Source organism: Rattus rattus, chromosome 7 (assembly GCF_011064425.1).
Source record: "Rattus rattus isolate New Zealand chromosome 7, Rrattus_CSIRO_v1, whole genome shotgun sequence".
Classification (NCBI taxonomy): domain Eukaryota; kingdom Metazoa; phylum Chordata; class Mammalia; order Rodentia; family Muridae; genus Rattus; species Rattus rattus.
This window is the reverse complement of record NC_046160.1, coordinates 123,232,526-123,248,329: the sequence shown is the minus strand read 5'-3', so window position 1 is coordinate 123,248,329 and position 15,804 is coordinate 123,232,526. Positions and strand designations below refer to the sequence as shown.

Below are 15,804 nucleotides of genomic sequence, written 5' to 3'. Positions count from 1 at the left end.
TTTCGGGGATCTGACATTCCGTCCCAAGTCTCCAAGACACACACACACACACACACACACACACACACACACACACACACACACACACAGAGTACATAGACACATTAAAAAATAATTAATTGAAAAAAAAACCCATCCTCCATGAGTATGAAAGATGGGGTCTTGGGCCTTCTCTAGACATACAAATGCTTAACCCACGTGGAATGTGGGCACGCACAGTGAATGCAGCTGCACTGTCTATGTCCAGGATGCTTGCAGGCTGCAGAGAAGGGGGAGATGCCATTCAAATAGCCACTAAGGCTTGCCCAACTGATGTCAAATACTAGGCCAATGGCTTGGCTGTGTCCCTGGGAGGATCGTGTAAGAGCCTGGTTCTTATAAAAGGTGATATCACACATTCAGTCTGAACTGTCCTCCCCTGGCTCATGTCTTGGTCCCAAGGAGGTAGAGCTATTTTGGCATGCCGTGAACCTCTAGGGGGCAGGGATTATCCAGCAGAAGTGGGTCACTAGGGGCAGACCTCTTGAGGGTCATACGCACCCCTGGTTCTGAGTGACTCTCTGCTTCCTGTCTCCTACAACGAGAGGCTCCTTGTCATACGTTCTCACTGCATGGCCTCTGCCAAGCCTCCCCCAGACAGACCGAACCCACTGAAACTGAGTTTGCCCAAACTCGCCTCTGCTCAGGCGTTTCTGTCAGGTGTTTTAGCCTATCTGGTCTTCATACTTTGTCCAGAACTCCATGTGACATGACCTGCCTGGGAGGTGTTTAGGAAACCGGGTTACGTGTATTTGTGGGTGTGCGTGCATGCGTGTGGGTTGCTACCGATGTCTCGCTCAGCAGCCAGTCACTCCTAAGCTAGAAGATTCTGGACACAGCAAAAGCGCCTAGCTTTAGAAGCCAGGCTCTCCCAGTTCAGTGCGTGCACACGTGTATGTGTGTGGTACCCAGATGACACCGGAGCTTTTACGGGAACTTTCCAAAGCCAAGGCCAGGACTAGGAACTCAGAAGAGTCTGCTTCTCCACCAAGGGAAGACTGGGAAAGAGAATACTCTACATCCAGCCTTTCAGAGATTCTTCCAGACTCTAGGGGGAAAGCCACTGGGTAACTAGGACTCTGCATTTGAGGCATTGGGTTTAGCACATGTTATGATTCACGTGGGTGGGGTCTGTTAGTCGCATGCCAGTTGTCCAGAAGGGCAGAGATGCCTCTTATTTTCTGGGATTGGCTAGCGTGTGGCTAGACAGTGACAGCTCCTGGAGACCTTGGGTCCTTGATCTTGGTGGCCCTGAAAAGGTAGCCAATAGTCCTAGTGACCGGTATGGCCCAGCCAGCCCCTGCTTTCAAAATAAAAGCAAAATATGTGTTCGCTCTTGCCCAACACACAGACAGCAGGTGCTTTACTGCCCAGAGTACTTGACAACCACAGGCTACCCCTCTGCTCCTGTATCTCTGGGAACTGCCTGGCTCCAGTGTGGGTTCTCCTGAGCCCTGCTCCAAACCCCCCGTTCTCCACTGCCTTGGGCTTGGCAGGCCCCTTGGGGTCACTCTTGGGATTCTGACATTTGGCTTCCCAGTGGGTCTGACCAGGGGTACAGTGGGGGATATTGGCACCCCAGCTCCCTGTCTTGGGGGCCCTTAGGGTCCAGAGTTTCTAGTTTTCACCAAGAGCCCACTGTCTAAAAAGGGAAGAGCAGGGGTGTAGGCCATGCCATCTCAGGGCAACCAGGTCTCCCATCTGACAACACATGTTCTCTATACTCCGACGCGGACTTCTGGCTCCATGGGGGTCTGTCAACCTCTTATGCCACCCGGCAAGAAAATGTGCCTTCTGGCTCCCTTTTTTGGGGTCCTGACAAATACCTTTGGGAGAGCAAGTTCAGGCACAAGAAGAATGTTTAAAGAGAACAAGGAGGAAAACTCGGTGCTCATGACAGTGGTATGTTGGGCTGTATGTGTTGGGGGGTGGAGCAGGAGAGGGCTCTACAGATGCTGATTCTCAGGGATGGGACGGGTCTGAGTTGACTCCTGTAGATGCTAGGAGCTGGTGGGGGGCATGGGGCATCTAACATTCCAATTCTCTTGCATGCTCAGTGTGGGCAGCATCTTGGGATGTGGGGTCAGGAGGTGGAAGAAGAAAGCTTTACTTTTTGCCTGCTCACTCCTTCCATTCTCATCGGCAAGTTCATCTACTCTGTTGCTGCTGCAGGCTGTCACTGATGATGCTACCCATCTTTTTTGGGGTGTCTGACATGGACTGACAGCCAGGGGCTCTTTAGGAATTCTCCAGGCCTCTAGCACCAGATTGGGACTGCTGGGGAACCCACCTTGGGGTTCTCAGCCCCTTCAGAATGAAGAAACAGGAGTTGCTGGACTACCAAGACCATATTTCATAAGCACTCTATTCTGTTGCTGCTGCAGGCTCCTTTTTTTTTTTTTTTTCAGTTTGCATATGCTTTCCTTTTTTTTTTTTCAGGCTCCTTTTAATATACATTCATTCTGTCTGTTCTGTTCCTCTGATGACTCTTGACCAACACAGATAAAATCCTCCCCAGGGCTATTATCATCAAAGTCAGCAGGGCAGCCTTTCCCCGTGCGATCGCTTGGCTAGTAATCTGCTCTCGCTGCACCACCAGGGGGCGCCCTGCTTCAGCCACAGGAATAGGATGGGTCAGGATAGAGAGGCCTTTCCACTCAACCTGCACTCCAGTTCACAGCTCATGTTTGACTCTGATTTCCTATCTGGGTGGACACTGACTTCACAGGGGTTGAAGGAGACGGGCAGCCTGATGATCCCAGGCAACCACTGAGACTCTGTTCTGTGTTCCGAGGGGCGGCTCTCCTACACTTCAGAATCTCAGCAAAAAACGTATGTGCACATGTGTGTGCATGTGTACCTGTGTGCATCTCTCAGTATATGCAAAGTGTACATGTGTGCCCACCCCATGCCACACACTCTTCTCATGGGAGGCCCCGTCTCCCTATCTCCCACTCTCTGCCCAGCACGCCTCAGCCCCTTGATTAACAACAGTGAATCAGTAATCAAACCTCTTTACAGCAGCAGACCAGAGCCAGAAAGGGTCAGGTTTCCTAAATCCCTTCCCTGAATCCTCCCAGAATATAAATTTCCCCCAAAGTCAGCTTTGCATGGTGTTTATAGACCATCACTAGGTAAACCTCCATCGAAGGTACAGATGGGGCTGTTGGAGGGGAAGGGGACCTCATAACTTGTAGCAGCCCCTGCAGCAAAGTGCAGCCCTGAGCACGGGTTTCCAGGTAGCCCTGGGCTCTTAAACGAGGAAGGTCAGAGCTACCTGCAGGGGTGGGGTTAGGGGTTGGGGTGAACAGCAGGATCTCCATTCTCAGAACTCCTAAAGAGCCAGATCAAAAAAACCAGATCCAAACTAGACATGTGTGTGTGTGGGCCCTCCCAGCATCTGGACACTTTCTGGTTTTGGAATGTTCTTGAAATATTACTAAAGGACAGAGGGAGACTTAAGAGGTGGAACCCCTTCTCCCATCATGCTCTCTGCAGGGGAGGCAGGAAGCAGCTGAGATTGCCGGATGAGGATGACGGCTCACCTCTCACCCTGGGAGGGAGGCTGACTTAATTCTTTGTTTCTTCTTGTTCACCATGGCTAGCTGATCCTGTTTAGAATGTTACTTTACTTCCCCACACTGCACTTCACAATTTTGATTTATTTGCAATGTAATCTTACCCTTGAAGTAAAAACGCCCCTTGAAGTATAATTCCTGTCTACACCATTAGCCCTCTCATGGGACTGTGGGCCTGAGCTGCTCATTGGCGTCATAATGACCTGAAACAAACAGTGCTTTTAAAGCCATTCCTTTGTTTCAGTCCCCTTTTGTTGAACGTGTTCTGTATGCTCCAGACTCTTAATTCAGTCCTGGCTTCCCCAGACATTTTCTATACGTCCAGCTCTGCCTGAAGCCTCACATCTCGGCCAGCAGTCCACACTCCTGTCTGCTCCCTCCTAGCCACACCCCTCAGCCTGCTGCCCAGATGCTATCCCTACCTCCCACCATCTTCTTCAAAGTGCTTTGCCATGGTCATCCATGTGTGACAGCCTAACTAGGCTAGTGTTCCCTATTATGTCCCCGGTCCCCTAATGATGGCCTATGTATTACGGTGGTGGCTTTAAGTAAAATCTATAGCCTCTGACTTTCTACAAGGAAGACATCCATTAGGCATGTCCAGCGTATGGCTTTTGTGCCCCGTGTATCTCAGGATACCTGTGGACGTGATGCAGTGCATTTGTTGATGACAGTGATGTGTCGCAGTGTTGAAGGATAAGCCTGTGCCTGAGGTCACTGACTGGACTTGATCTCCCAGACGGAGGACATTTGGAGCAGACCCCAGTTTCACAGATGAAGAAACACTCCATAGGACTGGCAGCTGCAGTCCGAGTCCAACACAGGGTTGACCCTTCCCTAAAGACCTTCCCCAGGTTTCAGGGAACCCAGACACCCTCCCCAGGCCCATCAGTCAATTCTTGGCAATAAACCCTATGATCTGAATCTCCAGCCGGCTCCATTTCTCAAGCCAAGCTCCTGCCTGAGAGTGTTAAGATTTCCCGCTGCTTGGGTAGTGAGGTCTGTCCCTTCTGTCCCTACATTTACTGTAATGCCTACGTGGCTCCTTTTGCTTCTCTGGCCAAGTGCCTGGCCGACTGCAAGTGCTGTCCTCCGGGCTAGCTGACAGTCAGCGGGGAGGAGATGTTTACTTCTCTTTTGCTCCCGAAGCAGGAATCTTTGCAGAATAGAGGCAAAAGGTAACAATATTGTACTTCCATACATCCTCACACCCTTGGAGGCTGAGACACCCCAGACAAAAAACGCAGAGGCTTTGAAGTGGCTCCATGTGGTTCAAGCCCACCAATCAGAGTCGGGTCTCAAACCCAGAGCTGCACAAGGCTGAATGCTAAATCATTCTCTGGCCCTGGAGAGGCTCCCATCCATCTCCTGCAGGATGCATCCCAAGGAGAAGTTGAGGTAGGTGAGCTCACAGCCTAACTGCTTATGAGGGAGGCTGTACCTTGCTTCTCCTCAGGGAGGATACGCTGTACAGGTGGACTGCCCAGGGCCTCTCTGACCCTCTCTCTGCTCAGACTCAGGCTCTGATGGGCACTAGAGGATCTTCACGGCAGGAAAGAAGAACAGAAGCCTCTAGCCTGGCCCTGGTGGTATCTGCCCACTGTGATGATTGGATATTATGGGGTTCGCACCACAGAAAGACCCTTGCCTCTGTTTTGCCAGCTATTTTGAAAATGGGCCTTGAGCAGAGTTTGACAAGGAAGCTAAGGAGAATGGCTGCTGTGTGTGTGCCTCTGTGCTTTATACACGTGCACAGTGTGCATAGGAATGGTGCGTGTAGTATGTGTACATAGTATGTGATTGTGTATGTATACATAGTTGTGTATGTGTACATAGTGTATGAATGTGTGTGCACATGTACATGTATGTGTGCGTGTGTATTCGTGCATGTGTGCCTATGCTCCAGTGACTGGATGTGTTCTGGGAGAATGCCCAGTGTTTTCTGAGCCTCTCAGTTACTATTACGTGTGCTCGGGAACATAACAAAACAGGGCCAGGTACCTGACCTGTCCCGGGATTTTATCACTGAGACCCGCAGCTAATCCAAAGGCCAGCTCCACCATTCAATAGCTGTAGATAGTGTGGCCTGAGTTTCTCTAGCTGTTGTGAGGCTAGATACTATTGATATCCCCCTGGGGAGGTTCCAATGCTAACAACTGCAAGGCACACACACGTAGCCTGCCCAGGCATACCATATACCCCCACCCCCATACCCTTCCCGTTAACAGCAGGCTTCAGCAAACAGTTTTATAAGAGGCAAGAATCCTGGTGTCCAAAGGCAAAATGCCCAGCCTTCCCTTTTCCCTGTCTTTTTGCAGAGGAGGAAAACAGAGCCCCCTTCACTTCCCCCACTAACCTGGACACGTCAGCCTGGAGCTGGAATCCAAAACTGGAACAGCCAGAGGGGCTCTGGGACTGGGCCAGGGTGGAACCCCTCTGGGAACATCCCTTCAGGTGACATGGGAATTTAAGGCTCTAACTTCATGAAGTCCTGAAGGGATTGAGTGCGACAGGCTCCCAGGTGGCACATGAGACGAGAACTTGAGGCCCATAGCGGGTATGTATGCCCCGAGGTCACTCCTGGTTAGCAGAACTTCACCTTGAATCTAGGACCTCCAATCCTAACCCCAGCCCCTCATCCTTTTGTCTCATGGCTGCCTCATTCTGGGGTGGAAGGCCAAGACATGCGTGTCCAGCATCAGAGACCGGCACACCCTTACTGTGGACACGCACGGGATGTTAGAGCGCATGCCTTTTGTGAAGGTAAAGGGTAAAGACTCAGTCTTCCCACGCCTCTGACGGCCCCGGGTTTCCTGTCATGAGCACTGAAATAATCACTGGTCGCAGGAGGCGATAGGAATCTTTTCCACAGAGCAAAACCAACAAAACTACATCAGAGAGGAAGGCTTCTGTGTGTGCAGACAGGAACATGTGCTCTCGAGAGCGATTCCCCATGGCAGTGAGGGGGCCAGTGGGCCCTCTAGGATAACTGGGCCTCTGCAGCCTCCCGGGCTTCATTGAGGGCTTATGACACTACCCGTTGTCTGGGACATTACAGCTGAAAAATGGAGGAGGCTGGCCTGGAGTTGAGCCCTGGGGACCGGGTGTGTCTTTGGGTAAATGTGTGGTGTTCCTAAACTCTGTTTCCTCATCTGGAGAATGGGCTATAGATGACTCTGGGAAAGCAGTGAGCTCCCTGTCCAGAGACGCACGCAAGCAGAGATCATGGGATCTGCTCACTGAGTTTTTAGAGGCACCCAAAGGTGGGCTGAGTCCGTCTTGGCCAGCTCCCTTCACTAGCCATGGCCGAGAGGAGATGGCTCCCTGCCTCGCTCCCCTCAGCCTCTGAGGATACTGGGCTGGTTCTGTCTAAGCAGGCCTGCCAAAGATGGAGCATCTCCTGGGTCACATGACCTCTGTCTGATGAAAGGGGAGCCCCTCAAAAGAAAGGGAGTAACCATGCAGAATTCCAGCACCCTGGGCTCTGCCAGAATTTCCCGGAAGGCGTGGGGGGGAAGCAGGTTTCTGAGTGCTGAGTTGCAAAGCACGGGGCCCAGAGAGTCACAGAACATAAAAAAGGCTGAGTCTGGCTGCTGTTTCACCTCCAGCCCAGATTCGGGTGACATGGGATTTTGTCTGTACTCACTAGAAAACCTGGGGCAAATGATTCCCCCTTTTTGGTGAAATAGGATGATTTCTCTGAACAGGGTTTTGGGAGAGTTGGTGACAATGTAACCTGAGGGCCATACATGGCTATGCCTCTTCTTTCCATGTTTCTGAGCACGTGACAGATCAACCTCTGCACGTAGACATGATTGCTATCAGCCCCATTTTACAGATAGGTAAACTGAGGCACAGCTAGCAGGTCAAAGTTAGGGTTTAAACTCAGGCTGACTGGGCTGGAACCCCATGTTGTGGAGACTTCAAACCGGTACCTGATAGACAGACCAGCTTCATAAGACACACTGTGATTGTCCCTAAGCTTTAAGGGCTTCCAATTCACAGCCAGTCCGGCTTCTATACATCACGGAGCCCCGCCCCTCCTGTAGTATGCAAATCCTGAGCATCTGTCATTCTCTGTGTCACTGTCTCCATCTCCAGCAGCTCCTGATCTGTCTGACTCTGCAAATACAAGGAAATAGATCTTTTATCTTTTTTAGTTAAAATTTCCTTAATGTTTTTCTTCCTGGTGTCACTACCATGTTTTACAGGGCAACACACCCGATGTAATGAAAAGGAAAGGAAAAAGCTACAGCAGATGAAGGGTTTCAGGAACGAACATCTAATTGACGCTTCGGTGCAGGGATCACAGCCGTGCTTTTGCAAACGGTGTGGCTATGCCAGTCCCGAACAAGAAGGATTTCCTGCTTGAGGTGCTGGAACGTTTCTGACTGTAGATGACAAATTATTCACAGTTCCTCTGGATTTGGGACAACTGTCTCAGAGTCAGCTGCACCTCTCCTGACAACTTCCCACGCTCTCCTGCTAAGACCCGGAGCCATTTTCTGCCTTTTTTTTTTTTTTTTAAACCTTCTGCTGTCACATCTGTCCCTTAGCCCTGCCAGATCCATAGCCACTGCCAGGGAACACCCGAGCTCCTTCCACCCAAACTGTCACCTTTCACAGGTCCATAGTTTGATTGCCATTGGTCACTACAATTTCCATATCCTCACAGTCCCTCCCCACCATAGTTACCTCCACCAAAACCTCCTCCTTTACTGTAACCACCATATTCCCCTCCTCCACCACATTCACCTCCTTGGCTTCCACATTCTGGTCCAGCTCCACCATCCCTTCCTCTGCTGTTGTAATCTCGACCACCACAGCTGTCACTGTCACCTCCAAATCCATTATATCTACCGTCACCACCTCCGCAGCTACCTCGACCGGCGCCACACCCACCACCATAGCCTCCTCTTCATCTAAGTTGCCTCTGCCACCTCCGAAGTTCCCTCCGCGGCTCACAGAGTTACCAGATCCGCCCCCTGCAACCTCCCTGCGACCCAGCAGACTGCACCTCTAGCTAAGAAAGGGCCCTTCCCACTGCACACGTATGCCCATTAATAGTGAGCGATCTCTGAACAACAGTCTTATCAACCATGATGCGCCATGACCATCAATAGTTACGAAAGCAAGGCCTCTCTTCTCTCCTCGCTGTCTCCTCTAACGTCTATGGTTTCAGTCTCGCCATCGTTCCCACAGTAGCCCCTCGGAGTACGTCTTTCTGTATCTTCCTCCATTCCACTGTGATGGTTATTCTCGGCTCTTAGCTTCACTACATCAGGAATGAACGGCAAATCCAAAAGTGGAGGGTGCACCAGGGAGGGATTTCTGCTTAACCTGAAGTAGGAGGATCTTGAGGCGAGAAGACATACCTTGGAATCTGGACCATGCCTTCTGCTGGAAGCATATATATGTGTATGTGTGTGTGCATGTGCATGCACATATGTTATATAACGACATGGAAGAAGGGAGCTTTCACTCTTTGCCTGTTTTACTCCTGCTTTGCCTGTTATTAAGTGTTACAGCATCCATCTTGGTACCTATAAGCCCTTTGTCTCTGACTTCAGTCCCTGAAAGATAAGTTTCCAGTAACCCTGACTCAGTGACCACCCCCCACACTCAAAAAGGTACAACTGTGACTAACTACTTGTCATGACCTGACGGCTTTTTTTGCTTCTGTCACCTGCTTACGCAGATACCCAGAGATTGTTCCGAGTTGCCTTAAGGACTTAGCCTGGCAGAACAGAACAGCTTTTGCCTGCTTGCACAGGTTTTGAAGGTTTCCGTGTGGTCCCCCCTTTAAAATCCTTCCCCACACCTGTCCTGCATGACAATCTCGTTTGGCTCAGAGACTGTCATGCTAGCCGCTAACCAATAAATCTTTTAATTATACTTAAATCGAGTCTATGTTTTTTTTTTCCTTAGGGGTCACAAACTCCATAACACAAATCCATTCCTTCACTGGCATTAGAGCCCACTTTAGGATTTTATCGTCTACCGAAGACCAGTTGAGACGCCCAGCCTCATGGACTAAGGAGCTACAGGATTCCTGGACTTTCTGTTCACAGGCAGCCATTGCTGGATTAGCTGGACACAGCCTGCAAGTCATTCTAATAAATTCCCTTTCTATATAGAGAGCGGTTCCTTCTTTAAGTTCTATACTCTAGAGAACCCTGACCAATATAGCCACCAACAAAAATCTTCTTCACTGCTAAGTGTTCACCAGACTTTACAAGACTCTGCCACACCCCCATCAACCTCATGTGGCCGAGCACACAATGCAACGTCCACCTCTTCCACCCAAGAGCAGCTCACAATCCCAAAGCCCCTAGAACGTTTTACTTAGGAATCCCTCATCACTGCACAGTCCATAGGTGTGCCCCACTTCTCAGAAGGGTCGCTTAAGTTGTCATCTGTAGTTTCAAATCTCAGATAACCAACAAACCGCTTCCTCAACTGTTCTGGTTCCTTCGGATGGTGGGTGGCTCTCCATTTTGAGACCAGACTAGCCACTTCCAAGTCCAATAGAAGGAAGCGTATCTTAACTCTATGAGCCATTCTAGAAAGTTCTCGAATCTGAGGGAAGGGCTGTGGGAACCCTTTATTAGCAGCCACCTCATAAAAGCATGGATCACAACCTGGGGCCTTGGAGCAGCATCTCAGATGGGGACAGTCTTGTGGTAGGTGCCATGTCCTTAGCCTGTGAGGCTTGGCTCATCTCTGGCCAGCTGACATAATTGTCTCCTGGGTCAACGCTGGGCAGGTGAGATGGCTTAGTGTAGTGGTTCTCAACCTTCCTAGTGCTGTGACCCCTTAGTATGGCTTCTCATGTTGTGGTGACCCCCAACCATAAAATTATTTTTGTCGTTGCTTCATAACTGTAATTTTGCTACTATTATGAACTGTAGTGTAATATCTGTGTTTTCCAATGGTCTTTTTTACGCAACTCTGTGAAAGGGTCATTTAGCCCTCAAAGGGGTTAGACCCGTAGGTTTAGAACCATTACCTCAGTGGGTAAAGTCACTTACTGCTAAGCCCGACAACTTGAGTTCAATTCCTGGGAGTCACATGGTGGAAGGAATGAACCGACTCCCACAAGTTTACCTCTGACCTACACATGCATGTAGACATGCACATGTGAACACACGTATGCAGAGTAATAAATAAATAAGTGTGATAACTTATTTAGGGATGGAGTGGGCAATAGTGTGTCAGGAGAGCCAAGGGCAGCTCAACCTTTCCAGTAACACTGTAGGAGGGACCATCCTGGCTATAAAACCAGCCGGCTCTGAAGATGAGAAACGTCTGTCAGAGGGGGTGTTTGCACCCTGAGGGATGGCCAGCTATGGAGTGCCAAGGTGTGTTTAAAAATTAATTTAAAGAACTCCTAATGTAAAAGCACCCACCATGCCGAGAAAGACAGAGGAGAGGAGACACCACACCTGAGAAGGTACATGACAGAGAGCATAGTCACTGTGTAGGAGCCCGGGAAGAGCGACCCCAAGAGGGTCCTGTGTGACTGGGTCCAGGGCAGCACAGATAAAATATGGATTTTAATAAATAATGACTTGGGAATATCGGAGGGAGGTGGGTCAGCCGTGTAGAGGTTAAGGAGTGGCCCAGCCATTGGGCTGTTTAAGGCATATTAGAATATAAGGGTGCGAGTGCGTCTCTCTCATTCGGGAAGCCAGAACACTGGGGTGGGTATCGAGGAATGGCGAGGCCAGCCAGGGTGGCACCGGATCAATTTGCATGTTACTTGGGTACTGCTACAAAGAAGGACCCCTGTATCTATACATAGAGTGGGTGTTTGTATCCTAAAGGATGCCCAGCTGGGAGATGACAGGGTGGTCCCCTGTATCTGTACATATTCTGCTCTTATAGATTCAAGTATTCTCTCTCGTCCTCCCTCTCTCCCTGCCCCCTTCTGTGTGTGTGTGTGTGTGTGTGTGTGTGTGTGTGTGTGTGTAACCAGATGACAGCTTCAGCTGTCCTCCTTCGGTGCTGCCTACCTTCTCTTCTGAGATTGTCTCCACTGATCTCTAATCCGTAGTCCAGTCTAGCCGGTCAGCCCCAGGAATGCGCCTGTCCCGGTCTCTGCCTCTCCAGGGCTGGGTGATAAGCACCCACCACTACACCTGTTTGTGTGTATGCCTGGGTGGTTTGCTTCCATGTACGGCTGTAAACCACCACGAGCATGCAGTGCCTGCAGAGGCCTGAAGAGGGCATCAGATCTCTGGAACTGGCATTACAGACAGTTAGTCTGCATGGGGGTGCTGGGAACTGAACCCGGGTCCTTCGGAAGAGCAGGCAAGCTTGTGATCATTGAGCCACTTCTCTAGCGGACACCGGATTTTACTAAAGCGACTCTAGGGATTGAACTCAGGTCCTCATGCCTGACCAACTGAGCCCGTTACCAGCGAGCCCCGTCCCCATCAGACCACCTTCTTCTTTGGCACCATTATCTGTTACATAAACACCCCACCCCCAGCCTACCTCAGGAGAGCCTAGTTTATAGCTCAGAGGGCGGGAGGGGACTTGGAGGGAATGTATGACCTGTCCCAGGGTTGGGAGGCCTCAGCCAGGACCTGAACGCGCATGAGTGTCAACATGGATGGCAAATCACCACGTCCGAGCTGGGACTGAGCAGAGCTCTGACATGCGCAGGCCTGCAGACTTCCCCAGCACTCCACATTCTGGAGCGAGATAAACCCGCCCAAATTCCCGGCCCAGCTCACTGCAGCCTTGACCTGCTGGAACCCGTCCCAATCCAGAGCCTGCCCAAGGGAAGCTTGGAGGCTTCTGTTTCTCCATTAATGGTGAGTTCTAAGTACTTTAAACCTTACGGGTGCCTGGGCTGCGCGGCTAGTAGGTGCTCAATCAATTTTAGGGCTGCTATTAATGAGAATAGAATTAAACTACCAGAGCATCAGCTTGCCCGTCTGCAAGGATCCACTCTCAATTGCCCGTCCCTACAGGGGCCTTCAGAGCCAAGACGATGTAAAAATGGCCTGGTCTGCATGTGGTAGGTTACAGACCAAGGGAGGCAGCAACAGGCGGCAGGTTTGGTGCGGGAGGGAGAGGGGATAGAGCGGCTTCCAATCCTGCCTCCAGAGAATTAGATTTTGGTATAATTTAGTAAATTGAAACCTTTTTTTTTTTTTTTAAAGGGGCCGTTACCTTTTCAGGTGCTGTTTCTGAGAGGAATGAAAGGACAGGAAGTGCTTCATGCAGGGACACGCTCATCCTCAGGGGGCACCAGCTAGATGCTATTCTATGCCCAGGCAATGACTGGTATAGGAGTCTTCTCAGAGCTTCCCCAAACGAGAGTCTATTCATGAAATCTTGTCAACCTTATAAACTCAGGCCGTTAAACCATTGACACAGCTCAGAATCCACCTTCCCGAGGGTGTGCTGCTGAAAGATGTGCCAGCATCTTTAGCCATAGGATCCTGGGGAAGGGCAGAGAAAGGCAGCTCCTGGGGCCAAGAGTGGTAAAGACACCAATATTGCCTTCTGATGGAATTCCACACAGGCATGCACAGGCCAGCACACTCATGCTGACCCATGGTACTTTTACAGTAACAAGCTTTGCTTTTTCTCCTTTCCAAAACAAAATAGAGAGTGAGTTATGGTTAGTTTGTGTAAGGAAGACAACCAGCCAGGCCTTGCTTACGTAGGAACTGCCAAATAAACATTGTTTTTGTTTAACATGAAGTGTTAAACTGTCTCTCCCATGATTCTCTGGTCGTCTAACTACCACAGGTGAGCCAGAGGGTTTCTGGTGACCTGGGAAGAACCAGGTCATCTGGAAAGACCTCAGAGATGGGATTCTGGGGCCGTCCATGACGCAAAGCCCTCCAGGGACTGTGAAATCCAATCTACCTCCTTGATTTGGCCACGGTAGCCAAAGGAAAGCCCAGGAGGTGGGCAGAAGTGGGTCCCTTCACAGTGCTATTGTGGGTCGGGTCACCCTTGAGTGGCATTTTCAGGATGGTGGTCCTTTAAGCACCTCCCACACAAGCAAGTCTCTCTGTTATCTTTGTTCATGGAGGACCGTTCCTCACCTGCTGTGCTCATCTGACTCTCTGTCTGTCAAGGTTCCAGTGTTGGAGACTTGGTCACCAAGGTGGCAGTGCTGGGAGGAACTTTTAAGAGGTAGGGCCAATCAGGGAAGCTTTTAAGTCATTGGAGGTGTGGCCTCAGAAGGGATATATTTCTGTACCTGTCATTCACTTTAACCTTGACAGACAAGGGGAAGGGTTTCAAGTTTAGCAAAACAAACTGTGAGTTAATTAAGCTCTTTTCTTTTTTCTCTCCTATCCTCCTCCTGCTCCCATCGCTCCCTCTTTCCTGCCTCAGCCTCCCTAGTGCTGGGATTCCAGATGTGTCCTACCACACCTGGCGGGAAACCCCCTTTAGTTACAAAGTTATCTGCCTCAGGTACTTTGTAACAGTGCTGGGGATCACAGCCCGTTTCTCTCCTGTGTTAGGACTCTGCTCTGTTGGAGTCTGGTGTGTTCACTCCCCTTCTCGAAGCTTAAGAACCTCTGCAAAGAATAGAGAAAGCCCAAGGCAGCTAGTGGGGCCCTACGCCCAGCTTCCTATTTTTTTTCTCTTTGCAATGCAAAAATGCATTCAGAGTATCATGGGGGATTCTGTCCTCTAAACTATTCTCACAGCTTGGGGTGGTGGTGGTGGTGGTGGTGTCTGGCTCTATTTTTTCTCAGCTGCTGGGGCTTGGGGGAGCCGGAACTCACTGCACTCCAGGTTTGAGGGTATTTTCTCTCACCCTCTCCCTAAGCTGCCCAAACTCTGGTGCACCAGGCACACATTCTGAGAACAAACTGACAGGGTGGAGGCATGCTGATTGGCATTCAAATCCCAGCCCTGTCATTTGCCTATGCTGTGACCAGCTTTCTGAGCCTAAGTCCCTACCTGCAAGCTAAGGAGCTTTGGTGTGAGGGCGCCGAGGAGACCTGGCATGCTCACCCCTGTCATTCATCAATGACGCCAACACCCTTGCCTGACTCGGGCCTCACGGTTACAGGTATCACAGCTGCTTTCTCTTTCCCCCTAATTTAAGGATGATTCCAGGCAGTCAGGAGCCCAGATGTCTTCTCCACTTCCATTCTCTTAGTCACAGGCACCAAAGGGATTCTGGGAAAGAATTTCGTAGGCCACTTGTGAGGGAAGCCTCTTGACTGTTAATGCTTATCTTCAAACTGAACACGTGTCCATTGCTGGGAAGTCCTAGGCTGCAGAGAGAGAGGTCGGCAAGCCACACCAGGTCTAGGTGGCTCCTGACTTCCTGAACCAGCCTATGCTCCTCCCCCTGAGCCCCAGTAGCTGACTGGTTGTCTGTCTGGGGAGGTCAGCAGACACAAGAGCCAGGTCAGGTTCAAATACTCCTTTAGTCACTATGTCACCTTTCCAGCATCAGGTGGGGACACATCACCTAGAGAGCAGGTTTATCTGAATGAGTAGCAGTGTCTGGTTTGGGTGGAGATGGTCCCTGGAGCTAGGATAGGACTCACACATACTTCCATACATGCTGCGTGGTGAACCTGCCTTTTTCCAGCCCACACCATGCCCTTTCCCCTATTTAAGCTTACTTTCTGCTTCACAGGGTATGGGACTTGAACTTGAAATCTATGCAATCTCCCATTAGACTCTGGCTCTTCTGGGCAGAGGTCTCTGATCTGGGGATTCCAGAGCAGGCTCAACTAGTGGTTTAAGGCCTATTGTGTCTTGCTTGGTCCTGTTAGGTACATAACCCCAGGAGGCCCGCTCCTTTTTTTTTTTTTTTTTAAAGGGGAACAAAAGAGGGGTTTATCTAGGGGAAGGAGACAGAAGGCTGGGGGAGGGACTGGGAGGATGTAAAGTTAAAAGAGAAGAGAGGAGAAGGGATAGATAGATAGATAGATAGATAGATAGATAGATAGATAGGCAGGCAGGCAGGCAGGCAGGCAGGCAGGCAGGCAGGTAGGCAGGCAGGCAGGCAGGCAGGCAGGCAGGCAGATAGAGAGATGAAGGAATAAACCAACTTCTCAAATCCTGGGCACAGAGCAGGCGGCCCTGTTCTGTCAACCTGACAATGGTCCTCCTGCATCGGATCCATACAAATGAGAAAGCAGAATCCCACATTGGCAGAGCTTAACCCCAGACTGCGGGACAAGACCAA

At 50.4% G+C, this 15,804-nt stretch overlaps 1 protein-coding gene and 1 pseudogene across 2 annotated transcripts in view; both read right to left on the bottom strand.

The window, feature by feature from the left end:
* Bdkrb2 (bradykinin receptor B2) overlaps positions 1 to 15,804 on the bottom strand; it is a 29,763-nt gene that overhangs the window by 6,480 nt on the left and 7,479 nt on the right. The gene's annotated exons all lie outside the window — the stretch shown is intronic.
* LOC116906268 lies at positions 8,170 to 9,479 on the bottom strand (annotated as a pseudogene).